Below are 27,036 nucleotides of genomic sequence, written 5' to 3'. Positions count from 1 at the left end.
CATTTTGATTTCCTGCTTTGAAATAGGCAGTGGAGATTCTTTCAAACTAGAGAATTCCCTTTTACTCTGGGAGCCAACTAAGTACGCGACCTGCCCGGTGGACTTGGGAAATGCACTGAACAGAAAGCCAAAGATGGACTCCGCAACTCTGGGATGTTAAAAGTAGTTGTCATTAGACTATCACTTGAAAGGTTTCACAGAAACATTCTGAGCAGTTCTAAATGTTTTGAATGCCTCAAACGTCTCCTTGTGAGCCGGGAAGCAGATATATTTCTTCTTTTCATCTTTTACTTAAACATACAGCCGATGCTGAAAAAAATTAAACATTTTATATTTTTATCTCACAACTAAATTAGTCATAAATTTATGACAGGCTAAAATGCTTCCAGTATTTTTCAGTTACCATAACCACCAGAATTATGAACTTGCTTTTGGGAAGCTCTGTCTTGCCCTGAGGGGCAGTCTTATTAGATCATTAGAAACAGACAAGTTCCATTCAAATGATCAAGTTTTTCTAAAAATAAATGCGAAGTTTACAGAATTCTTACATTTTCCCCTAATTTCTCAAGGAAAAAAAAAACTAAGGAAGTTATGAAAATAGCAAGAGATTATGAGAAAGATTTTTAACTCATACAGCTTGTACTTAGCAATATATCTCATTGGGAACAATGTCCTTTTTGGTTAGCAAAAAGTATGAAAACACTATAAAACGTATTCCCGAAGGTTCCATTGTTCCACGGCAGCTACTTTTTTTCCCTATTTCATTGTAATTAATATGCCTACATATTTTCAAATAGTTTTTTTAAGAACAGTTTCACATTTTTTAGAAAAAAAATGGAAAGATAGTACAGAGGTTTCCCATATGCCCCACACCTAGTTTCCATTATTAACATCTTACATTAGTATGGTACCTTTGTTATAATTAATGAACCAATATTAATTTATTATCTAAATTTCATATTTTATTCTGATTGCTTTGGTTTTCACCTATGGCTTTTTTTCCTGTCATCCCATTTGGACACATCACATTTAGTTGTCATGTCTTCTGTGGCCCCTCTTGGCTGTGCCATTTTTGGGGACTTAACCTTGTTTTTGGTTAGTTGACAGTTTTGAGAACTACCACAATCCTGTTTTTTTGGGCTGCACCACGATCAGAAGTTACCTGTGGTCTTTTTTTCATAAGCCTGGGGTTATGGGTTGTGGGAAGAATACAGAAGAAAAGCATTATTTTCATCCCATTATATCAAGGATACATATTGTCAACATGAGTTATGGTTCTCGGTGTTTTTCTGGATCATCAGACTGTGGATGTGTTTGCCAGGTTTCTGCATTTTGTTTTCTTTATATCCATACTTTACTCTCTTCTCTTTTTTTTCCTCTGAAGATTTTAGTTCTAAGTAATCTCTATACCCAACCTGGGGCTCAAACTCACAACCCCAAGATCGACAGTTGTACGCTCCACTGACTGAGACAGGCAGGTGCCCCTGTACTATACTCTCTGGAGGGAAATCACTGTGCACAACCTATGTAAGGACTGGGAGTTATGCTCCTCCTCCTTGAAGGTGAAGTATATACATAAATTATTTGGAATTTTTTTGTGTGGGATATTTGTTTTCTCCCTTGCTTATTAATGTATTTAAAAATTGTGTTACTGTAGAGTCATGGATATTTTCTTTATACCTTGAGTTATAATCTAGTACCACTCTTTTGTTACTCAGAGGGCTATTGGGAAATCTTTCAGTTAGCTTCTATGCTCCTTTGACCCATCCCTATACATGTGGTGTGTGTGTATTTCTTTTAAGAACTTCTTTGTTTTCTGACATTACAAGATAACCCAGATTCATCTTGTATAGTCCCTGTCCCAGTCCTATAATCAGGTATTTCTCTGAGGAGCCCTGATTCCTTATACGGGGAATTAGAAACTAAGATCTGGGCAGTTAGTGTGCTTGTCTCTATTTGCTTCTACCATTGCTTCTAGGCCCTCCCAACTGACAAAGCTAGTAAATAAAGTTAAGCCATCTATCCATCACTTGCATTTGTTCAATTCTAGTATACCTGTCCAGCTGTATCGTAATGATTAACTTATATTCCCAGTGTCTATACATTTTTCCATTTTTCCATTTTTCCTGAATAACAAGCATAGGCTACAAACAGTTTTGTGTCTTGGTTGTTCAATCAAAGCTTAGCTTTAAAGTTGAGTTAATGGCCCAGCAAATAATTCTGAGAGATGTCTGAGTTGTACTTATTCTGACCCTCCAGTTCTGAGTTTAGGAGTGTGCTTGGACAAAGCAGTGTCAATCTGGAAAATCTGAGGGTGTGGAAAGAGAGGTTTGTTTGGCCTGAATGAGTTTGGTCACACTGGGCCCCAAGTCTGAGGGACATGTGGTGCATTTCACCCACGTAAGACAGTATCCACAGATGACTCAGCTTTGGGCTCATGCTGGACTGCTCTGTGTGCACATAAAGACTAGAGGTGAGAAGTAAAGCTTCAGAATTTTGGATTGACATTCTCAGTCTATACACTGTCATTCATTCCAATGAGCCCAACTGGTGACATTTGGAGGCAAGGAAGTTTGCCCTAAAAGAATATTGCTGATCTCTCTGCTAGTTAAATAAATTTAGTTTACATTAGTGTTGCCTGTCTGGCTTTCTGTTCTTTTTTTTTTTTAAAGATTCCATCCATTTACTTGACAGACAGAGACCACAAGTAGGCAGAGAAGCAGGCAGAGAGAGACAGGAGGAAACAGACTCTCCGCTGAGCAGAGAGTCCGATGAGGGGCTCGATCCCAGGACCTGGGATCACGACCTGAACCGAAGGCAGAGGCCCTAACCCACTGAGCCACCCAGGCGCCCTGGCTTTCTGTTCTTAATGACACATGTCAATACCGACATCTGTATATGCTTTATGTTGCTGTAGAGTGGATATACTATTATTAAAAAATTAAAGCATGATATTCCATTGTATGGAAACATTATAATTCACTTAACATTTCCTCTATATTTGGCCATTTAATTTTTTTTTTCTAATGTGGGGAAAAATTACCCCCCCCCACCGTTGGCCTCCTTATGAAATTCCACATAGTAGTTTTCATGAATATCAGTAGCTTTACTGGGCCAAATATTAAAGGGAACATTCCCATAATAAAGATTTCTAGGAGGGAAACCCGAGATGAACCACAGCAAACATACTGGCTCTCCTCCTCTGTTCAGTTTTCTTAGTCTTTTGATGAATAGTTGTTCCTACTCCCAGGATTTTTGCCGTGGTTTGAGGTTAGAGACAGTGTCTTATGTTCATGAAGACTGTGCCTTCCTGGGACATTGCAAATGCTTTCTGTGTGGTAGATACTGTCAAATGGGCTGTCAAAGGTAATCAGAGCAGTGTTTTGGTTTATTTTAATAACCTCTAAAAGGCCCATACCAGACCTTTCTCCTTTGAGAAGCTTTCCTGGAATTCTCCAGGTCACATGGTTCTCTCCCTGTCCTCCGCTCGCATTGTCAGCTTCATACAACTCTGGGACTTCCAAGTTACCTCATGGTTTTGAGTGTTAGACATTAGGCTTACCTAGGGCATGGTCTCTGTCCTGTTGCCCTTCTTCCTTTCACATCTGTAACACTCTAGCATAGTGATCTATTTTAATAGTGATCTATTTTACTGATCTGTTTTACTATTTTACTGAAGTATAATTAACATACCATGTTAATTTTGTTTCAGTTGCACAATATAATGATTCAACAATTCTAATTAATCAATGCTCTTTTTAAAGTGGCAAGTTAATAGAATTTACGGATTGATTACTAAGCTGGAATTCAATTTTTTACTGAATCAAAATAAGCTTTTTTATAGAACAAATAAAATATCTAATGTGTGAGGAATAAAAAACCAAGGTATATTCAAATTGTTTTTTTCTTATTATCCTGGCAATCTGTTTTTAAGGCTTTGAGGAAAAAAAATCTTTAAAAGTTTTGACAAAGAAGTCTTATTTTTATTTTTAAGAATAATCAAATGAGAACTATTTTTTAATGAAGGAAAAAACTATATGGTTTTATGCAAAGTTTTTTGATTCTACAAAGTAGTAGAAGAATATATCAGAAGACTTCAGCTACAGCAGGCAACAATTTCTAAGTGCCGTTTCTTTCATATATTTGACAGACTGTCTCAAGAGAGAGTTCTTCAGATGGCACACAAGGTTGTTCAAAGTATGGCCAACATTTTGCTTGGTTTAAATTTTTTTTATATAGACTGAAAGCAGACATTATTGTATATTTCACTAGTTAAAGGAAATTAATTTTAATGAAGGATTTATTGTCATCTCTGCCTTAATCATTTGTAAAGAGGATTAAAATTAAATAATTGTAAAACTAGTTTTAGGGGCCTAGCCAGATGGAAGCATTTGTGTTCTAATTTTGCCAAGGGATACAAAGAGTTTTTAAGAGAACTAGAAAAGCGTGTGTTCTGTCTGAAGCCAAGTTTATTATTGAGGTTCTTTCATAAAGGCGTTTGGTTGAAAGAAGCATAAACTCAAGCTAATTCATTTAAAGGGGCGTTAATGAAAGTGCAGAGGAAAGTGTAGTGAGGCATTCTATGATCCAACATTGGGAAGAAAGTGGCATCAGGGATTTTTTTAGCTGCTTCCAGTAACATTTTCTCTTTCACTTCAAACTTGTTTGGTTGTAAGGAACAGAAATCTCTTGAAGTCCATGTAAAAAAGAAAGGCTTTAATTTTTTTTTTTAAATTATACATGCTCCTTGGGTTATCTCACTGGGTCTCATGATTTTAAATACCCCTGCTAATGACTTCTTCATTCCACACTTTATTGAGGAGTCTTTCTCTGATCGTTCTTCATAAAACAGCAGTCAAGTCCAATTACTAGCTCTTTGCATCCTCCTTGCCCCACTTAGCTCCATATATATTAATACTTGTTCTTGTTCATTTGCTTGCTGTTGGCCACCTCTCCCTTTTGTGTGCAGATATAAGCTTTGAGAGCACAGATTTTGTTTTTTATTCATTGCTCTATTTCTAGTATATAGAATAGTGCAAAACATAAAATAGGAGCTCATATTGTAGGACAAATAAATAAATTGAAATCATAAAATGATGTATCCTAATAAGTGAAATTAATTAAATGAGGAGCCCATTAGGCTTATGTGGTCTAATGCCCAGGAGCTGGTCTATATATAAACAAACCAGGATCTAAGCCTGTAAATGCCTCAAGGTTATGGAATCAAAACCTGAAGACGAACACAAGCAGGCAAATGAGACTCAAGCTACAGCCAATCAAATAATCGACTTCCTTTGCTTCTGCAATTTCTGTATCTGTCTTTTCCCTGGATCCTGTCCGCTTTGGCACTACTTTATTTGAATCGAATTTTGCTCAAATAAACTCTTAAAAGATAAACGGAGACACATTAAGTATTTTAACAGTAGCAAAGTTCAGAAACTCACCTGGGTTGCACTGGAAATGGAACAGTATGACAAAACTTTATTTGCCTTCATTTTCTCCCTTGGGCTGCACAGCATCTTTGCCCCTTTCTGCTCTGATGAAGTATTCCTACTTCTGTCTGCCCGGCCACTTTTGGTTGCTGAATCATGGGCTACTCATGGAATCTCCAGCCCTTTATCTAAATAAACACTCATTCATTCATTCATTCATTCATTCATTATTTTAAGATTTTACTTCTTTTTTAAAGTAATCTCTCTACCCAGTGTGGACCTTAAACTCACAACCCCGCTATCAAGAGTTGCACACTCCACCAGCTGAGCCAGCCAGGTACCCCAAATGAACTTTTAGGTTAAGCAGCCTCCCCTCCCCCACCACCACTTAACTGTAGACTCCTGGGTCTTCCAGGCCAGCTAATCTAGTAAGAACTGGTAAATCAGTTCTTAGAGGAGTCCAGACCTTAGCCAATCAGCTTTATCCAGAGCCTCATGATACACATCCTACAGTCCAGGTTCTTCTCTTTGGCGGATGCAGTCTTTAGATGATGGTAGAGAAGGTAGCTTGGCTGAGCTGTTTTTCTCAACTGCTTCAAAATTGTTGACATTATTTGCCTTTCTGTGGCACAGAGAATTTCATTACTTATTGACTTAAAAATGTTGTTTGATCATCTACTGTGTAGAGCTGCGGCTCTGTATGTTGGTGGTAAAGCAGAAAGCGAGAACCTTTCTGCCTCCGTGCCATCTTCACGGGGAATGTTCCACAGTGCCTTGTTCTCTTTGCACCTCTCAGAACACTTCCTGTGCCTAGTTGTGTTCTATAGACATCTTCACACCACTTAATTTATTTTGTGTTTTCTCTTCAGAAGGGATGAGTCATCTGGCCAATGTTCTGAGATGACTCAAGTCTTTCTTAGCATGTGGGGGTGAAACTTAAGTAAGGTAAATAACTGGGCTGTTCAGTGAATTCCATTTGCTACCTGACTACTTAGTATTAAATCAAAGGCTCTCCATAATATGCAAATTGTGCATGAAGCATTACTCAGGTCCCCAGACATGAATGTCCACAGATCATGCTTTTACAAGATACATAATATTAGTTATCCAAATTTAAATCAGTGTCTGAATCCCTTGTTGGCCTTTGTTTACTTGTTCAATTTTTGTGCTTCTTATTGCCTCTGGTATCTAATCACTCATTATTCTGAGATCACTTTTCTTTTACTTTTAAAAATTCTCCATTCATCCTGGCTGCTATTAATTAATACCAGGAGACTGTGAACTACAGTTGCTAGAGGAAAGACATTGTCCTCAGCACTCTGTTAGTAGTTTTCTAAATGAAACCTTGGTTATTGTGAGTATCAAATTTAGATGTTTGGGGTGCGTGTTTATATATTTGTGTGTGTATATTGTGTGCACCAGCCACAGAGAGGGTACTCAGATGAAATTGTGATGACCTGTTGTAGACAAATAAATTAAAGGGGCTCTTGACTCCTTGTGAAATCACTCTAGCTTATGATGCCAGATGCGTGGAAGAATTGCTTTTGCTGTTGATGTTTTTGCTCACCTCGTTTCTGTTTCTCCAAGTGCTCTGAGTCCATCTGAGGAACCACTGATGGCTCAGACATGCATTTATGGCTTAGGAGAGAATGTAGTGCACCAGGGAGACCATGATAACTACTAGAATTACAGCAAGAAGCTGAAGTATACTCTGTAGCCAGGGTCCCAAACCAAACCAGTTAGTATCAAATAAATCAAAGAATGTACCTGAAGGGGCATCAATCTGTTTAGCCAAGTGATTCCTTCGTTACTTTCTTGTATTTCCTATAATATCAGAGGTGTTGATCCAGGTATAGTAGGAGGTATTTGCTATGATACTTGACTCCTTGTTCAGCCAGGAAGTAATCTAAAGCAGCTCTATTGTCTGAAACCACCTTAGCAAGAAACTCTAGGGATTTAGGCGATGCAGCTTATGCCAGATTTAAGGAACACTCTCTTTTTGTGCATTAACAGGAAAAAAGCAAGTACCAAAAAGGCCAAAGGAATAGAGGTTCCATATTAGAGACGAAGATCTTGATCTTGGGAGAGCTGTCCACTTTAAGGTGCTATCTGCTTCTGGGGTGAAACCTACTTAGTCAATTTTAATTTTAGATCTCCAGCTGGTGTGCAGTTCCAAGAGTCTGGAGGAGCCCGTTTTAATTGGTGGATGCAGAACCAAGGTTGAAGTCCCTGAAGCTTTTCTGCTGTGTGGGTAGTGAAGAAAAGCTAGTGCGGCCCCTTCCAGGGAGATTCAAGGGCATTTTTTTGTTCTTAGTGATTTCAAGTCAGAAAGGTGGGAGAAAATTGGAAATGTTAGTATGCAGAATTATAGCTGGATATTTGAGACACTAGAAGAATTCAGGATCCTGTTTGGTTTGCAGATGAAGAACAAAACTTCAAGATGATGACAGGACTATAATCTGATATTCACAAGCTTGTGTTAGAATTTTCTACTGAAACACGATATTTTCTTCTACATTCACCCTCCTTTCTATCAAAGGTAATCATAGACTAATTTGTTTGCAGAATAAATCTAATCTCATTAAAGTTGGTTTGATTGTTTACATAACTGAAGCATGAAAATTGATTGACCACATAAGGATCTTATAAAATCTGCTTTGCTAGAACTTTTCATATGGAATCTCAGGTTGGACTTTTAAAAGCTTTTCAAGGTTAAGAAGCCAAGCCAATAACTCACCGTTGGACTTTGCCTGCAATCTTTTTGGGGTTCCTAAAATATCTTGGGTTCCCATGCCTGCCAGGAATGACCGACCTTATTCACTCAGCAAGCTGCTGAGAATTCTATAAACAAGGTATTATGCTAGTTTTTTCAAAGGGTTTTTATTGGCTACTTAAGGTTAAGCTTAGTTTCTTAGTTGCCAGATCATACCTGAATTTATATAAATTCTCAAATATGACATTTCAACCAAAGCTTTTTATTATAACTGATGTTTCCAGTGGTATCCTGATATAAAGAAAACAGATTCTTATTGAACTTAGGCAAATTATTACACTGCCATAATAATAAGAATGGATAGTTATTTACATAAATTCAATAAAAGTCTGAATTCTAGGGGATCAGGTTGAAAGAGTAAGTTTTTTTTTTCCATTTTATTTACAGAAGTGTACTTTACAGAATTACTAATTACAGAATTAAGTCAGATAGCTTAGGAGAAAATATTTCCTTAAATATGGAAATTTAAAACATTAAGGAACCAGCAGTGTTTCTAAGAAAAATAATCATCTTCATTAGTTCATTCAATTCCATATGATTCTTACCCTTTTTGAGCGCAGTTTTTTGATTAGCTCTGGGAATTCTTATCAAGTTGTTTCATGATCTTCCTTACCAGAAACCTCTATTCTAGAGTATTTGCCAATGTCCTTTTCCTGAATCTCTCTGAAGATGAAGTAGCTTTGCAAAAGCATCAGAGGAAAACCATGTCTGTAAATGATAAAAAAAAAACTTTTAAAAAGTGGTAATTGTTAAAGATTGGGTGAGAGTTTGATAAGTAAATATTTATTTCTGTGGCATACAATAATTAAGGATAATAATTGGACATGATAGTACTGGCAAATATCTAGAAACCTTTAAGTTTTTGGAATACCTATATTAGGAATGTATATCCATACACATATAACTTGAGAATGTTTATTATCACTTTCTTATCTGACAATGCTTTCCAGTAATCTAACATACAGAATTAGCCCAGTTACTTTAATGTCTCCTGTTTGCAAGGGGAGAGACCAATCCTTTGAGATTTTCAGGGATTCTCTTCGAAGTCAAAAAGACTCCATTTAGAATATGATTTTGAGAAGTTGTCGAAATTGAGGTTTGAACATTTGGCTAAACAGAATCTCAGCTCATTATGAAATAGAAATGTAAAGTGACAGAATGTTTTAAAGGCGAATACAGAAGATTAAATAGTTGTAAAGAAAACTTAGCTTCCTTAATATTGAGAAGACTGGGTTTTTTTAAGTAATAAAGACCTGATAAAGACAATGTGAAGCACAATAAATTATTTAGATAAGACACTAAATCTTTGCTCTCCAGATAGGTTACCCAAAAGGTCAAAACAAAAAACCATTTATAATTTCTTATCAAAAGCATACCAGTAGTAAAACAAAGCAAAATCTTTGTGTTTTTAACAGAAAACCAAATTCTAATTTTACATCAGTGTGGATTTGCTATTAAAGCTCATTATTTAAAAACTTAAATGAATCAATTCCATTTTTAGCTTCACCACAAATAAAATTCCCTGTTTGATTTCCATAAATTTCTACCATTTTTTAAAAATTTATTTGACAGAGAGATCACAAGTAGAGAGGCAGGCAGAGAGAGAGGGGGAAGCAGTCTCCCTGCTGAGCAGAGAGCCTGATGAGGGACTTGATCTCAGGAATCTGAGATCATGACCAGAGCTGAGCGTGGAGGCTTAACGCACTAATCTATCCAGATGCCCCCCTACCATGTTTTTTATATCTAATCATGTTTGGTCTTTTTTCCAGTCATTCTGTTTTCCTGCTTTTCTTAAACAATTGTTTACTTTCACCCTTATTATTTCTAAGTAGTTTTAATTGAATATTTTGATCAGAATTCTTAACCCTTAGTTTTCACTAGGAATAAAGTCTTTGGAGAAGTAAGCAGTTGTGGACTCTGTTACACTAGCATTCAGTGAATTGGCGAATTTATAAATATGTCCTATAATTTCTAGAAGCATGTTCTTCCTTGTAGTAAGTTTTTCAATGTGGCACAAAACATGTTTACGATTAGGTCCAAATGTCATCAGGTTCTCTTAAAAGGAAGCCAGAAAGGGCACCTGGGTGGCTCAGGGGTTAAGCCTCTGCCTTCAGCTCAGGTCGTGATCTCATGGTCCTGGGATCGAGCCCTGCATCGGGTTCTCTGCTCACCAGGGAGCCTGCTTCCTCCTCTCTCTCTGCCTGCTTCTCTGCTTACTTGTGATCTCTCTCTCTCCTTCAAATAAATAAATAAAATCTTTTTTAAAGAAAAGGAAGTCAGAGTAGATAAACAATTACAATTACAAAATTGTTTCATATTTTATCTTACTTGGATTGACCTAGGTACTCAATAAATATCCGCAATTTGACTTTGCATAACTTGAAAGCTTCAAGTACCAAAAAGATTTTGGAAACTATTTTTACATAGACATATCATAAAGCATAAGACTGTTGAAAAGTTGATTTATAAACTTTAATCTTACATCTATTGAATGTATTTACTCTTAACAGTTTAGATTACTCCGGAAAATTTCACGAGATATTAAAACTACCATTATATTAAGGTATTTTCCTTGTACATACAGATTCTGCAACAGAGATAATAGGAATTTAGTTAACATTTTGTAAACCTAGCTAGAATAACAGTATTATTTAGTGCTGATAATTCTAAAGGCATGCCTGCTTTAATTAGCCCAACAAAATGAGGGGTGCCTGGTATTTCAGTCCGTTAAGCATCTGACTGCTGGTTTTGGCTCAGGTCGTGATCTCAGGTTTGTGAGATGGAGCCCCATGTCAGGTGTGCCACCTGTTTCAGATTCTCTCTCTCTCTCTGCCCCTTGTCTCCCTCTTGAGAAAACCAAAAAGCAAAACAAACTTAAATGAGCTTTTGTTTACTGAAGATTATTCTAGATCATGTGGACTTGAAAAGCATTTGAGTTAGTTTTTATATTTCTGAGAGTGTACTTAATTTATGCAGTGCTTATTTGTCTTTGAGTCAAGTAAATAGAGCTCTTGATAAATTAATTTTGACAAAATCATCTGGATGTAGAAAGATATCACATATCTGCAGTATACATGCATGGACATACATCAACATCCAGGCTGCTTTTGTTCTAAGAATTTAGCCATGAGATAGCTATAATGATGCAAACCTCTGTCATTTGTAAGAGAGCAGTTGAATCCAAATTGTGTTTTCTGGCAGTTAGAAGTTTCGTTTACATACTAAGATGGGTAAAGCTTTTACTGGTATTTGTGGGAGAGACTTTTATGATTTTTTTTATTCACCTAATTTACAAATACTAGCTTCTCTCTGTCTTGTTTTGTTTTGATAAGAATTACCTCCCTGAAACCTGCATTTCAGGAGATGCCTCTGGGTTCCTGGAGGAGACCAACTAGGACATTTACATCTGAGAGACACAGAGAAAGGATGTTTCTCCAGGAAGGTCTTTTGTTTTCTCAATTCAGATCCTTTCCTGTAGGTGCAAGCCTTTGACATGAATAGGGAATTTGGGGATTGGTGAAAAGAATAGGTAGGCTTGGATTTATTCCTAGAGTCACATTTGTGTTCTTGAAAAGAGTACATTTGTAAGACAAATATTGTTAATGTTTAATTCCTCAGAGAATTGAGTTACAATCTGAATGATAACTAGACCGACCTAGGCATCCAACTACATTGTCCTCTATATGCTTCTTTATATCAGGGAGAAGGTCTTCAATTCAGGTGGAAATCAGAGAGTGCTGTGTTCTAGATTTAGAGCTCTGTTTCTTTGGAATATTTTAGTGAGTCTTTCTGCAATGGCTTCAGAATAGTTTTTTAATTTTTTTTTAAGATTTTATTTATTTACTGGACAGACAGAGGTCACAAGTAGGCAGAGAGGCAGGCAGAGAGAGAGGAGGAAGCAGGCTCCCTGCCGAGCAGAGATCCCAATGCAGGGCTCGATCCCAGGCCCTTGGGATCATGACCTGAGCCGAAGGCAGAGGCTTTAACCCACTGAGCCACCCAGGTGCCCCCAGAATAGTTTTATTTACCTCTGAGTACATAGTTTCATTTTAGCTTATGGGTGGAGGCTGAAACGAACTTCCTAGCAGGCTCTCAGCAGCAGTTTCCAGTTTGGCCAGCTGTGGCCTTAGAGCTCTTGCCAGGTGGACTGGGGAGACCCCTGGGCCTCTGCCCAGCCTGTCCCTGGGATGTTTCTTGGGGCTCTTGTTCTTGTCACAAGAAAGAATTCAAGGACAGACCAGACACAATGGTTTAGCAGGGCAGGTAGAACATTTTTAAATTGAGTCCTCTCAAAATATGAGAGCAGACGCGCCCAAGGGAGAACTGTTTACAGAGTTTGGGTTTCTATCTTTTATTGACAGTTATCAACCAGGGAGTGGAATACTCGTTGCTTGGGGACCGCATTTCCTGGGAGCAGGGTTTTGAGGCTTTCTTTTTTTAATTGGTCAGGGTTTCCAGATGTCTTTGTCTTGGACCTGCTGGGTTTGATCTGGTCTTTTGTAGCTTTGTTTTTGAGTGCTGCCAGGACAGGTCTCTGACTTTCCCGATAGTTGGCCATGACCCCCACTGCCCCTTATTGCTGGTCTCCAGGCATCCTGTTAAAGCCTAACTAACTGCCTACATTAAAAAAAAAAAAAATTTTTTTTGACATCTTGTTTCAGGTGGGACAAATAGTAAGTATTCCTTGGCAGTATTGAGCAACCCCATGGACACAAGGGGGTCTCCACAGAGGGTACAAAAGATACTCCCCTCTCAAAATCAAGGGCCACTTCCAAAGATAACCAAAAGGAAAAGCGATGGCACAGTCAATAGGACCCTAACCGTCAGCAGAATATTGTCCATATATCTGGCTGGCCATGTCTTTGGGGACCCCACCATGATGGTTGCCCAACTAAGTTCCAGATACAAAACAAGGTAAGACACTGAAAAAAAAAGAAAATAAAAAAAAATTAAAAAAAAGAAATTAAAACCTGCAAGTGTTAAAAGCACTTCTTAAATAATCACAAAGCAGCGATTATAAACCCATTACAGGTTAACATGAATAACACATATTTTTATCAACGTACCAGTATTGTCTAAATAAAAGTGTTTAGTGAGGGAAAAGATAAAACAAAAAACAAGGTAAGAAAGAAATAGCTGTTCCTGGGAGAGACAGGATTGGTAACTGGTGTTTTTTTGTTTTGTTTTGTTTTGTTTTTTTGTTTGTTTTTTTCCTGGCCAATTTGCTTTTGGAAAGGAAGTGTTGAATGGAATTTCACCTTTCTCTCTGGACCAGGCACCACAGATAGAGATCTGGGAGAGTTGACTTTGAGAATTTTCACCCTTTGCCAGCTTCTGCTAGTTTTCCTAGGATCCTGTCTGCAGGCTCTGGAGCAAGTGAGGTGTCCCAGCATGTCCCATCCAGGTCACCAGAAGCAGCAGAGGAGGATCAGTAATTTTCCCCTCTATCCTTTGTGGCGACTGCTTGGCTGGGAGGCTACTTTTTCTCCAGGACACTTCATAAATGGGTAAATTTTTCTAGGTTAAAAGTCCTCTGCTGTGGCCACTGTGATTCAAGATGATCTTTGGTAGGTCAAGCTGCTTGTTCAGCCTTTAAATGGTGTTCACCTGAGGGCTCACACTGGATCCAGTCTAGCTGACATTGGACCCAGTCTAACCCTTGACCTGCTTGGTTTCTACATCATACCCAGTGGGGAGTGGATCTCAGGGGGATAAACCCAGCACCTCCAAAGGGAGTGAGAAGCAGCAAGCTCAAGGGGCTCATTTAATAGGCTCTTGGGCCTGGTTGCTCGTTACTCCTGGGTTTTTATTTTTTTGGTGGGGGGAGGTCTCTGGTTTCCTTCTGATACCAGAATGGTTAGAAGATAGCCTGAGGCACATTAAAAATGTTAGCGTTTAGTTCAGGAAAAAAAATCTGTTTGAATTGGGTCTCAGCAAACCAGAAGTTGTTGGGAGTACTCTGCCAATAGAAGCCGGGGGAGGACCTCTGTGAAGAAAGTACAGAAGCAAAGAAAAATATAATGATTGACTGTAGCTTAAGCATACTTGGCCCTCTGTGGTCAGTTGTCCCTAGCATTTTGATTTCATAACCTTGAGGTATTTACAGGCTTAGATTTTGGTTTGCTTCTGTGGGTTACTGTGACATGAGTCTAATGTCCTCCTAGTTTAACACCTAGAAGACTACCATATATCAATATAATTAGATGTAATTGAACATTTTATATTATTAACACTTTTATTTTAGATATACTTAAGTCCCTTGTGAAAGTGGATACTTTCTCATTTTGTTTTCAGTTTTTTCCAAATTTTTATTTAAATTCCAGTTAATACATAGTGTAATATTCACCTCAGGTGTACAATAGGCTGATTCAACATTTTCATACAGCATTATGGCACATGCACTCCTTCATCCCCATCACCTATTTCACCCATCCCCTACCTACCTCCCCTCAGTTGACCATCAATTTGTTCTCTGTAGTTAATAATCTGTTTCTTGATTTGCTTTTTTTTTCAACTTTTGCATTAAAATTTACTTACTGTGATATTATAAAAACATTTTTTTCTTGCTATTTATACATTATTTCCATCATTTTTTCTTGAACTTTCTGGACCATTATCTTTTAGATAGAGTTCTCATAGGAGTGACTATAAAGCTGACTTTATAATTTCATCTAATCTGAGAATCTTTTAAGAGGTCAAGTTAAATATGCGTTGGGAATAAAAGGGTCGTTTAGACTTACATCTGTTGCCTTCATTTGTGTTTCACCTGTTCTTTTTTGTTATTTTTCCTATTCAGTACTGAACCATAATTCACGTACAGTAAAATTTACCTTTTCTGGTGCATAATTCTGAGTTTTGACCTGAAAACCTGTAGTACCAATATTTTTCACATAAACCAACATGTCTGACATACATACTTAACAAATACCAACATATTTGACATAAAGTCCTATCATACCCACAAAGTAAAAACATAGAACCATTCCATCACCCTACAAAATTTCCTTGTCTTGCTTTGTTGACATTTCCTACACATATCTGTAGTTCTGTCTTCCCGCAAGTGTCTTACAGATTGAATCAAAGAGTATGTAGCATTTGGAACTCATTCAGTAAATAGGAGTCATAAGAGATGTATTCATGTTGTTGTGTAAATCACTAGTTTGTCCCTTTTTTATTGCTAATTAGCATTAACTAACATTCCATTGCAGTGGTGGTTGGTGGTATGTTGATCCATTAACCAGTTAAAGAATATTGGGGTTGTTTCCAGTTTTCACTGATTCTCCATAAAAATACTATTAAAAATAACATTCATGTACATGTCTTTGTAAGAACATAGGTTTTCATTTGATTTGAGTAAATACTTAGGAGTGGGGGTGCTAAGTTTCAGGATAAGCGAATGGCTAACATTGGAAACTGCCTGTTTCCCAGAGTGGCTGTGCCATTTTGTATTTGCATCATTCAGGTGTGTGTTACAGTTGCTCTGCCTGTTATCCAGAGCCCATTATTGTTGGGGTATGTGTGTGTGTGCATCTATATGTATATATGTGTATCTACATATTTTGCTGTTAAAAAGCTTATGTAGAAGCACATCATGGTGGTTTTAATTTGTATTTCCTTAATGCCTGAAGATGTTATTGAGCATTTCTTTTGCTTAATTGTCATTCATATTTCTGGTTGAAGTGTGTTGCCCATTTTCCAAGAAATTTTTACATTATTATTTTGAAATAGTGGAAGATTCACAGGAAGTTGAACATGGTACGGAGTATTTCTGTGTATGCACTCACTTTTCTTTATTGGTCAAAGTAATTACATTACTGTATTAAAACCAGGACATTGACATTGGTATAAAGTGTGTGTATAGTCCTCTATCATTTTATCACTTGTATTGTTTTGGGTAACTACCAGGGCAATCAGGCTATTCTTTACATTGGTTTTCTCAGTTTTTCTGCTTGCAGTTTCATTGATTTCTGACCTTTATTATTGTCTTTATTCTACTTGTTTTGGATTTTTCTTTTCCTAGTTTCTTGTGGCAATTGGAATATTGATTTGATATATTTCTTGTTTTCTAATATGTGTTTATCAATGAACATATCAACACCTTGATAGGTAATATTTTCATTTTCACTTAGTGACCATGTTTTTTTTTCTTAATTTTCAAAGAATTAAGATTTATTCAAAGAGTTGACTTATTCTTTATCCCATGGATTATTTAGAACAGTGCATCTTTGTTTCCAAGCGTTGAGATTTTCTTTTTGTTATTGACTTCTAGTTTGAGTCCATTGTGGTCAGAGAACACAATCTGTATTATTTCGATTGAGGATGTTCAGGTTTAGGTTTCTTTTGTGATTAAGGATATGTTCTCTATTGGTGACTATTTCATGGGTGCTTGACAAAAAATGTGTTCTATTGCTGGGTGGTTTTTTGATGGTCTTGTTGAGTTCTCTATCCTTCACGAGTTCTATATCCTTTCTAATTGTTCTATCACTGAGGTAAGGGAGTTGGCATCTCTGATATTACCTGTGGATTTATCTTTCTCCCTCAGATTTTCCTCATAGTTTTGACTTCATTTGTACATATATTTTATATCTATGTATTCTTTGTAGATTGACATTTTGACCATAAGTACTTCTCCACATGTCTCTGTTAATATTCATTGCTAAAGGTTTTATATCTATATTTCAGAGACATATGGCCTATAAATTGTCTGCTAATGTTGGTATATTATAGACTTTAGTAACAGGGTAATACTGTCTTTATGCAATAGCCCTTCATTTTCTATTTTGTTTAAGAGTTTGAGTAGAATTGGTGTTATTTTGTCCTTAATTGTTTAATTCAACAGAGGTGTCATCTAGGCCTGGATTGTTTTTTTTCCTTTTGAAAATTTATGCACTCAATCTTGAGTACCTATAGAGCTATGAAGTTTATATATTTTTTCTTTGAGAGAGCTTTTGTCTTTTCTCTCATGCAGTGAATTTCTTCGCTTCATCTAAATTATTTAATTTATAGGCATAAACTTAATTATATTCCCTTATGTATATAGTCTGTAATGATGCTCTTCTGTTCTTGAGGTTGGTAATTTGTCTTTTTTTCCCTCTTGGTAGCTAGAAAGTTATTAGTATTAATCATTTCAAATAACTTCCCTTTGATTTCATTGATAACATTGTCGGGCCAGATGCCTGTCTTCCTTGAGCATCATCATTCTCACCTCTCCTCCTTGCCTGCAGGTCTCCATTTGGCCCACACAGAGAAGTTCAAGCCTTCTACAGAGAAGGAATTCTGATCTGGCTGACACTTACTGGCTGGAACTGGGGAATACGAGAAGGAGTAGGTCTTTGGGGGAGTTAGGCCTTGAGGGAACTAAGCTAGGGAGGGGGAAAGGAAATAGAAAGCTAAAATAGGTGTGTCAGTTCACTATTGCTCTTGAAACAAATAAGACAGATACTATGCCTCAAAGTAACATAAATTTCTCACTTTACTATTCTCTGGGCCAGAAGTCTACAGTGTCTCAGCAGGGTTGTGTTCCTTTTGGAGTTCTGGAGAAGAACTCATTTATTGCCCATCTAGCTTCTAGAGACCGCCTGCTTGCCCAGGCTTGCAGTTCCTGGTTTCACACCCAATTCTTCCAATCTGAATTTGAGCCCCCTTCCTCTGTTTTACAGGACCCTGTGATAACACTGGACCCACCTGGGTAATGTCCCCCCATCACAAACTTATAAAATTAATCACCAGTGCAATGAGCCTTTTCCACATAAGGTAGAATGTTCGCAAGTTCCAAGGATGAGGCAAGGTCATCTCTGGAGAGTCATTATCCTGTTTGCAATGGGAGCAGACTGACATGGGAAAAACTGGTCACTGATTTAGGATTCAGGTTTGCAAGGACACCTGGGACTCATCCCAGTGGTGTTCTGGGATAGCCCCTGAAATCTAGACATAGCTGTGCCTATAGCAAACAAAGAAAAGATGCTAAAACTTCCTACACATATGAAAGGCGAGGGGCCTCAAGCTGTTGTGTAATGAATGAATACGTTGACTGTATCATGCCAGAGAAACCATCACTGGACTGCACTGTAGAGAGACAGTGAATTTGCATCACAGCTGAGGCATGCAGATGTGGGAGAACACAGTGTCCAGGAGATGTCATCTTATCCCTCGAGGCTGCTTGCTGAAAACCCAGCCCTGAGAAATAGCTCAGGTGAAGGGTGGTCAGGAGCTTGCCCTCCTGGCACGCCCAGCAGGGACAAGCATTGTCGCTCAGGGACAGTGGCTGCTTGCCTCTGGTAGCAGAGTGGTAGCCCAGATCGCAGATGCTTTGGAAGATGTGGTATGTTTAACAGCCCCTAACAACACAGCTGCTGGTGCTTGCTATGTGGCCTTTTGTCTGGCAACAGCTTTCTTCTCTGTAACCCTTGTCAGGGAGATTCAAGAGCAGTTTGCCTGGAAATGGAAGGACAGCAGCGCGCAGTCACTGTCTTGCTGCAGGGGCTGTGTTACTTCTCCCACTGTCTTCGCTGAAGGGACCCAGGGACCTCGGTAATCTCGACGTTCTGAAGAAGAACGTGTCGGTTTCCTCTCTTGTTAACATTGTGCTGGTTAGACCTGGTCCTCAGGAAGTTGCAAGTATCCTAATTTTTTGCATCATAGCACCAGGAAGCGGGAGATAAACTTCGTGGAACTTAGAATACTTCCATACCAATGAAATTTATAGTAAAAATTACAGGTTTCGATCACGCTTGGGCACTCCCCTCTGAGGGAAAGGGGAACTTGCTGCACCTTGCATCTACCAGTAGGATTAACTGGTTGGTTGACGTCTGGATTTTGAAGGCCGCTCATATCTTATCTATGAATGTGAATATATTTCTGTGAGAGGGATTTTTCCAGCCATTGGCCTCTCTGCTGCCCCTTCCTCTCCTTTCACTTTGCAGCTCCCCCCATCCCGTTTTCCCTAAGCCCCAATGCATTCTCCATTTCACAGCCATTGCGAGGGGTCTGAATTCATTTTCCTTAGCTTAAGTTGCTGTAAGCAGGAGGCACAATTTCTTGCAGATTTTCTGTCCCCTCAGCAGATGCGAAGTTCACCTCGGAGTAGGTATCACGCACAGAAGAGTGATTATTGGAATGACATTGTTTATTTTGCTAACTGGGATAAATATTTTTTGAACTTGTTGCATATTCGTATGTACTCACTCAGACATCTAAGATACAGTAGACTGCTTTTCTGTCTTAGTACTGGCTGCCCTATCACTTGACTTTTTAAGTTTTTAGTGCTTGGTTTCTTCTTTTTTTACTTTTGTTTAAACCTTAGGAAGGCAAACTTTTTGGTCTTCAACTTATAAATGATGATAGCTAAATGTTATACTGACATGTTTAAGAAATTAAAAAATAATAAAATCGTAAAAGTATCCTGAAAGATGACAATAGGAGATTCTTAAATTGAACTTTAAAAACAGGACAGACCTGACCCACACAAGGAATGAACAGTTACTCATTTAAGAATGGCAGAGTTTAAGTGGGCACATCCTTTGCTATTTTTGATGCTTTGACTTAAGAGCTGATCTTTTTTTTTTAATATAAAAATAAGTGCTTTTTTTGGGTAAAGCGATTTTCAGTCTGTTGTTTGAAGTTCAGAGTTCTGCTTATGTACTTATGTATAATAAGAGATTTTACTACACTAACTTATCAGCTCAGAGCTTGGTTTGGGTTACACACCCAAAAGGTAAATTCACTTGTGATGCATTGCCTGCGTGTTGCTAATATAAGTATCTTTTTTCCCCTCTAAAACTAGTTCTGTAATATTTTTGTTGGAGTAATAGATGCCTTTAAATTTTTTTTTTTTTTTTTTTCTGTGGAGGGGGCTGTTGCGGGGCTGGAGCAGGAGTGAGAGTACTAAGCAAGGTGTTCTGAGAAAAGATTGTGGTCTGAGAGGTCTGATATAGAGCTGTGCCGCAGATCTCTCCAGGACCACATGAGGCAAGGCACACAGCTCTAGAGCTTGGAAGCAAATCCATGTCCTCCGTGAGTCAGAATAACTTCAGAAAACATTACAGTGCACCGTTGGTCACTGGTAGAACCAGAGCGCATAGCAATAGTCCCAGAAGAGAAGAGAAGAAAGTGTGTGCCATGTGGAAAAATAAATCCAATAGAAAGCGCAGAGAATGGGAAGGACCTCTTCAGATAAGAGCTAGAAATCTACTTTGGCTAAAGAGAAATACTGATGTTGATACATAATGAGAAGTGGTTAACAGTTTGAATCCTCTGGTAGAAGGTACTTCATGACTGAGCAAGACATTGACTTCATTCCGCAGTCAGTGGAGAATCACTAATGATCTCAGCGTCAGAGGAGGACAATGATAATCCAGTCCTGATGTGCTCACTGGGTGGACTAGTGACACAAATATCAGTCCCTCCCATCTTCCAGGGGGATGGTTTTCATTACATTCTATATAGAGTTTAGGGAAAAAATGACTTCACTATTGAAAACTTGCTTCAAAATAAGAAAGTAACTCTTCCTCCAGAATTCAATGATTTAATTCTGCTTTTTCAGCACAAATACATGTTTCATATAATTAAATATGCAGCTTTTAAAAGTAAACATGTAATTTAGGAAATAGATATCACATTTAATTTACAAACTCTCAGTAGAATATATCAGAAAAGCAAAATTCTGACTGATGAATTTTTTTTCCTTAGATTGATATCACATTATTTCATTTCCAGTTTTTATTTAAATCCTGGGTAGTTAACATTTAGGGCAATATTGGCATTTTCAGTCTTTGTTATCTGGCTTAGTTCAATGTTCTTTATTCTAATATCACTGTTACTAGTCCTGTTTCTAGGGAGATACTCAAGGCCACTGTTCAAAACCTAGAGTGAACTTGATGTACGTTTTTACCTTTCTTTGAGGTTGAATTCTTACTGTTACTTTAACCCTGTCTTGTTTTATTCTTAATATGTTTTATTGCTCTGTGTAGGTTAAACCTCTCTTTTGCCCTATACAATTGATAGAGAGAACATTCTAGAATTGAGATTCCTTCTAGCCTCTGGCAGACAGAGAATGATCCAGATAATGAGTGAATGCTTCTCTGTAGTTCACAGAACTGATGTTTGTATGTAATGAACCGTTTAGTGCATCTTTACGGTAGAATGTAAATTGCAGTCCTACTGAAAATGAAGGCTAGTCTTCCAGTTTGTAACACCTATGGGGATGTTCAAGAAGAAGATTAGTATTGAGTACAAATAGGCAACCTTTGGCAGAGGAAAATAATTCAGATACTGAAATTTGACTTTGAGGAATTTTTTTTCTCAAAAAGTTCCAGCTGTCCACAAAATGACAACAAAATAAGACAGCATGCAGTTTATGTTAAATGCTTCACATGAAATTAAAAGTTCATAAAATTAGGATATTTAAAATATGCAGCTTGGCGAGACACATGAAGTGCTGGTTTTGAAGACTGACAAGGGCTCAAATCCCAGCCCCGATAATTCTTAGCCATAACTTTCCTTCTAACCTTTACTTTCTCCTGTGATCGATATTCATTGGAAATCCAGGTAGGCTAATTTGTCCTTGATTGTATTTCAAGAACAGAAGGAAAAATCTGGAACAGACAAAGGCCTAAGGATTTTTAACCTGTTTAAAGTTTGAAAAAAAAATTTTTTTTTAAAGATTTTATTTAGTCACTTGACAGAGAGAGATCACAAGTAGGGATAGAGGCAGGTAGAAAGAGAGGGGGAAGCAGGTTCCCCGCCGAGCAGAGAGCTTGATGCGGGGCCTGATCCCAGGACCCCAAGATCATGACTTGAGCTGAAGGCAGAGGCTTAACCCACTGAGCCACCCAGACACCCCTGAAAAAAAGAAATTATAAAAGATTTTATTTATTTTTTTGACAGAGATCACTAGTAGGCAGAGAGGCAGGCAGAGAGAGAAGGAGGGGAAGCAGGCTCTCTGCTGAGCAGAGAGCCCGATGCGGGGCTTGATCCCAGGACCCTGGGATCATGACCTGAGCCGAAGGCAGAGGCTTTAACTCACAGAGCTACCCAGGCGCCCCTGAAAAAAAAATTTTTTTTAAAGATTTTATTTATTTATTTGCCAGACAGAGAGCACAAGCAGGGGGAGAGGCAGGCAGAGGGAGAGGCAGAAGCAGGCTCCCTGCTGAGCAGGAAGCCCAATGGGGCTTGATCCCTGGACCCTGGGATCATGACCTGAGCTGAAGGCAGATGTTTGACAGACTGAGCCACCCAGGGGTTCCTAAATTTTGAAAAATCGTAATGCTTTTCCTTAAATTAGGAAAAACAAAGTTAACCTTAGATTGGATAATTATGAATAAGCTAGATTTCATGGTAAGTAGAGTGGCTTGTCTGTGTTTTTATTTCTATTAGATTTACTCAAAAGCCCATGTATGTTTTGCCACATTTATTATAGATTATAGTTAAATATTTCATATATCGTTAAGAAATAGCTGTATTTTGTGGGAAATGCATACCTATTCTCCTCTTGGGAGCAGTTAAACTGTAAGTCAGAGCAAGTTATATCTCTATCATCAAATAGCTTCATACCTCACTTTAAATAAAAACCAAGGTCCTGACAATGACTTGCACAAAGGAAGGTCATTCAAATCAATATGCCAGAACATTCCAATTAATGCCTTTTATCTCCACCTCGTGATTAAGAGTAGCCATTTCATTTTCTAAAGTGTCCTGTTTAAACAGTAAGTAACGGTCCCCCTCTTTATGAGACATCCCATAATCTGGGATTATGCCCCTGCAGTCTCTCAGCTTCTAGTCCTCAACCCTTGCTGCTACTTCCGCAGAAGCAGAGGCTTTCTTGTTATTTCTCACACATACCAGGCAGGGCCCGCCTCAGGACCTTTGCACTTGCAGTTTTCTTTGCCCAGAATGCTTGCCATGTATATCTGTGTGGCTCACTCTCTCACTTCTTTCAGGTTTTTGACTCAGTGCAGCCTTTTCTGTCCATCATACAGTCATGCAATTCAAGAGAAAAAAAAAATCATGTCATGTTTTTAAGGAGATTCATTAATTAAGAAAATATTAGCTAAGTATAAAGATTTGTTAACCAGGTAAGTGGAAATGGTGCAGTGGAAACACTGCAGTACAAGAGGCAGCAGCTGCAGGGAAGGGCTTCTTCTATCCTTAAATCTAGAGAAGAAAGGGAAAGACTGGGCTCATTCAACCATGCAGCAGAGAAGGTAAACTTAGCAAAGCTTGTTCCAGATGGTTGAGGGCAGGGTGCTGCTTAACTGGGTGGTGTCTTTGGAGGAAGGGATCCATGGAGGTAGGGTTAGACCATCTCTGAGGGGGAGCCACCACCCAGCCCATGCAAGTACTTCTCTGGGAACTTGGTGGTATGATAAGACAGGTTTTGCAAATGTTGGTGGGGGGGACTGGCTTTAAGTGCTTCCACTGGAATGTTCTTCTGCTGGAGTGAAAGTGTGGCTGCAAGGACACTGATGGGACCTGGAAATAAGCAGGAAGTGAACAGGAAGTAGAAAGTCCATTCTTCCTTCTCTTGTCTCAGTTTTCTTCTAAGGAAACTTGGTGGGCCCGGCGAGGAGACTGCTAGCTAAGTAGGGATGTGGTTTGCAAAGTTGTAGCTTCAGCATTGCCAAGAACCATACAGAAGGGTGAGTGTGAAGCTCAGAGACAGATAGTGAATACTGACCATAGCCAGGCTTTCTAAAATTTCAGTACCTTTCCTCATTTCCTATTTCCTATCCTGCTGTTTCTCTCATTAGTCCTTCTTCTTCAGTTACCATCTTGTTTTATTTGCAGTGTTTATTGCCCATCTGCCCTATTAAAATAGAAGCTTCACAACCGTGATTTGTGTATATTTTGTTCGACGTTTTATCCAACTGGGAAAAATTCCTGGCACAAAGGAGGTCATATATTCTGAATATTTACCTGAATAATAATATGAAGCAGCGCCTAGTTAACATATACTTAGACTCAAAATACTATTATATACTAGTCTGTTATCCCCCTTATAAGGAAATCGGTATATAAATACATTAAACAATGTGCAGCAGGCCATGTACCGAATGAGTTGGAGAGTCAAGAGTTGAGTCAAGGCAGCGGGCTCTTTTAAAGCCTGGAGTCTTACCTACCAAGCTAAACTGAAATTGCAAACAAAAATACTCAATGCACTCTTCCAATTATCTGCACTTCACAAAGTCTAACTATAATATCTGAAAGCATTACCGTATGTCAACTATGCACAGGCCTGATGATTAAGAAGAAATAATGTTATTGGATTGATCTTTAAAATTCTAGCCTTAAAATGAACGGTAAATATAATTGGCAATAGTGTGCCCTTTGAAAGATGTCACCAACAATAGAAGGAAATTTCTCAGGGCTTAAATAGGCTTGCCAGAGTCAAAGTCTCTTTGGAACGAAGCCCTCACTTAGTTCAGTAAAAACAAGAATTCAGCTCACAACAGTGGTGCCTTCATTAATGTGATGTCAAAGTGTTAGCATTATTAGTCCAGTCCACTCAGTGTGGTACACAAAAAACTTCCGACCCAAACCTCTATTTCTCTTGTGATAAATATTTTATTAAGCATTAATAAATACAAAAAAGAGTGCCTGGAAGGAATACAATAACATTCCTCTCCATGGTCACAGAGGGAGATAATCTTTCTTGATATACAGCATATACATGCTACTGTAATATTTATCTTAGTTTTCCCCTCAAATTTTAAAACTGTCTCAGAACAAAGAGTTTATTTAAAAAGACAGTACATCTTATTAACCAAATGGAGAAAATAACTCGGTTTCAAATGACTTGAAATGGTTTTTATAATCTGTTAACCTGTTTCTTCAGCTTTAAGATGAGGACTTGGGCTGTCCCTGTGGGTGTCTCTACTCCTGTGGAACAGGCCTGTTCTGCGGGTCACCGTGGACAAACAGAGATTTCCAGCGGGCCACACAGTGGCTTCTGAGGTCTGCCTTGGGACATATAACTGTATACACTCCCAGCATCTTTACTTACATTTACACATCTTTGTGGAATTTTTCCGGGCTATGGATGTTTGTGTAAACTGTATCAAGTTTAAAGAGCACAGAATCACAGGTTACTCCGGCCATTTTAGTAATGCTAAGCCCTTATTCAGTGAGGAAAGGACATGTAGCTTAGTGTGCATATTGTACTTTGGAACTGGCCAACAAACCTATGAGGTCAGTATTCTAATAACTGAGGATGACAAGGTCGGGGGCACCTGGGTGACCCAGTAAGTTAAGTGTCTGCCTTTGACTCAGGTCATGATCCCAGGGTTCTGGGATTGAGCCCCATGCTGGGCTCCCTGCTCAGTGAGGAGCCTGCTTCGCCCTCTGCCTGCTGCTCTCCCTGCTGTATGTTCTCTCTCTGTCAAATAAAAAAAAAGATCTTAAAAAAAAAAAAAATAAGGTGCAGTTTTACAGGGTTGAAATGAAGGACAAAGGCCACCCAGACAATTGACGAGGGGGTGTGAAGAGAACCTGGCTGATTCCATGGCCTCCTTCTTAGCCTCTGTTGAAGTCACAAACCTGAGGGAATAGGGCTAGAGTGGCAGAGGGATGTGGAAGGAAGGTGTTCCATTTAAAATTCCATGTTGCTAATGACATTTATTCTCTTCCTGTGGTGATATTTAGTATCACTAATGGAACAACTTTCCTTTGTAGGTTGGGATGATTCTCTATCATAGATCAATGATAAGCAAATGATAGGGCAAAGAGGTAGAATCCAGGTCACGGCCGCCTCTGTCCAGCTTCTGAGGGCAGCCAGTACAGTCAAGGATGCCCTCGCTTCTCCTGTGTCCCCCAAGTGTGGGGTGAGTCTTTCCACTCATTTTCAAGAAGTTGCCTCTCCCCAAAACTCACACACTGTGGCTTTAATACCAGGACTCCTAATGACTGCTATAGCTTGTAGCAACGCATGGCTGTGGAGGTGACATCCAGTGAGAAATGTTCCATGAGAGAATCTTTTAGTCACTTGGCACATTCAAGCAATATGAAATAGTTCGTATATAGTAATGGGTCTACTAGGAAAGAAGGGGTGTGGAGGGAGAAAGAAGGGAAAAACATGTTTTAATACTTAAATTGTAAGGATAAAATGATTTACTCTATTAGAATTGAACTCCCTGAAATGAAAACTCTTCTAAAACTTTGTTTAGGGGCACCTATATGTCTCAGTGGGTTAAACCTCTGCCTTTGGCTCAGGTCATGGTCTCAAGGTCATGGGATCAAGCCCCGCATCTGGGCTCTCTGCCCAGCAGGGAGCCTGCTTCCCCTTCCCCCTCTGCCAGTCTCTCTGCCTATTTGTGATCTCTCTTTCTCTCTGTCCGTCAAATAAATAAATAAAATCTTTTAAAAAACCCAACTTTCATTTACAGTTGTAATAGATTAAATAGCGTCAGTCATTCACTTTCTATGTATACTTCTAGTTCCTTCTCATCAGAAGGTTGGGGTTAATACTGCCTTAGTAAGAAGGTCTCTGTTTTCGTTTAAATCAGGGGGCTTCCCTCTTCAGTGTTATCCCAGAGATGTCGATCCTTTTGTGTTGTCCTGTGACTGTCTATGCTGAGATGGAATGATTTTTCACCCGAGTCCAATTGTTATTGAGTTCTCCATCTTTGAATCTGAAACTGTTCAAAGCTCACTTTGTCTCCGAAATGCAGAAAACCTGCTGGATGCTGGTTTGGCTTCTTAGATACAGAAATGATAGATCTGTTGCTTTACCTCACAGTTTTTTTTTTAATTTTTATTTTTTATTTTGAGTTTTTTTTAACTCACCGTTTTTCTGTCCTGCATGTGGGTGCAGGCGTGTGTGCATGCATATGCATCTTT

This window comes from Lontra canadensis, unplaced genomic scaffold (assembly GCF_010015895.1).
Source record: "Lontra canadensis isolate GAN:19392208 unplaced genomic scaffold, GSC_riverotter_1.0 scaffold44, whole genome shotgun sequence".
Taxonomy (NCBI): domain Eukaryota; kingdom Metazoa; phylum Chordata; class Mammalia; order Carnivora; family Mustelidae; genus Lontra; species Lontra canadensis.
Note: the sequence above shows the minus strand (reverse complement) of the source record.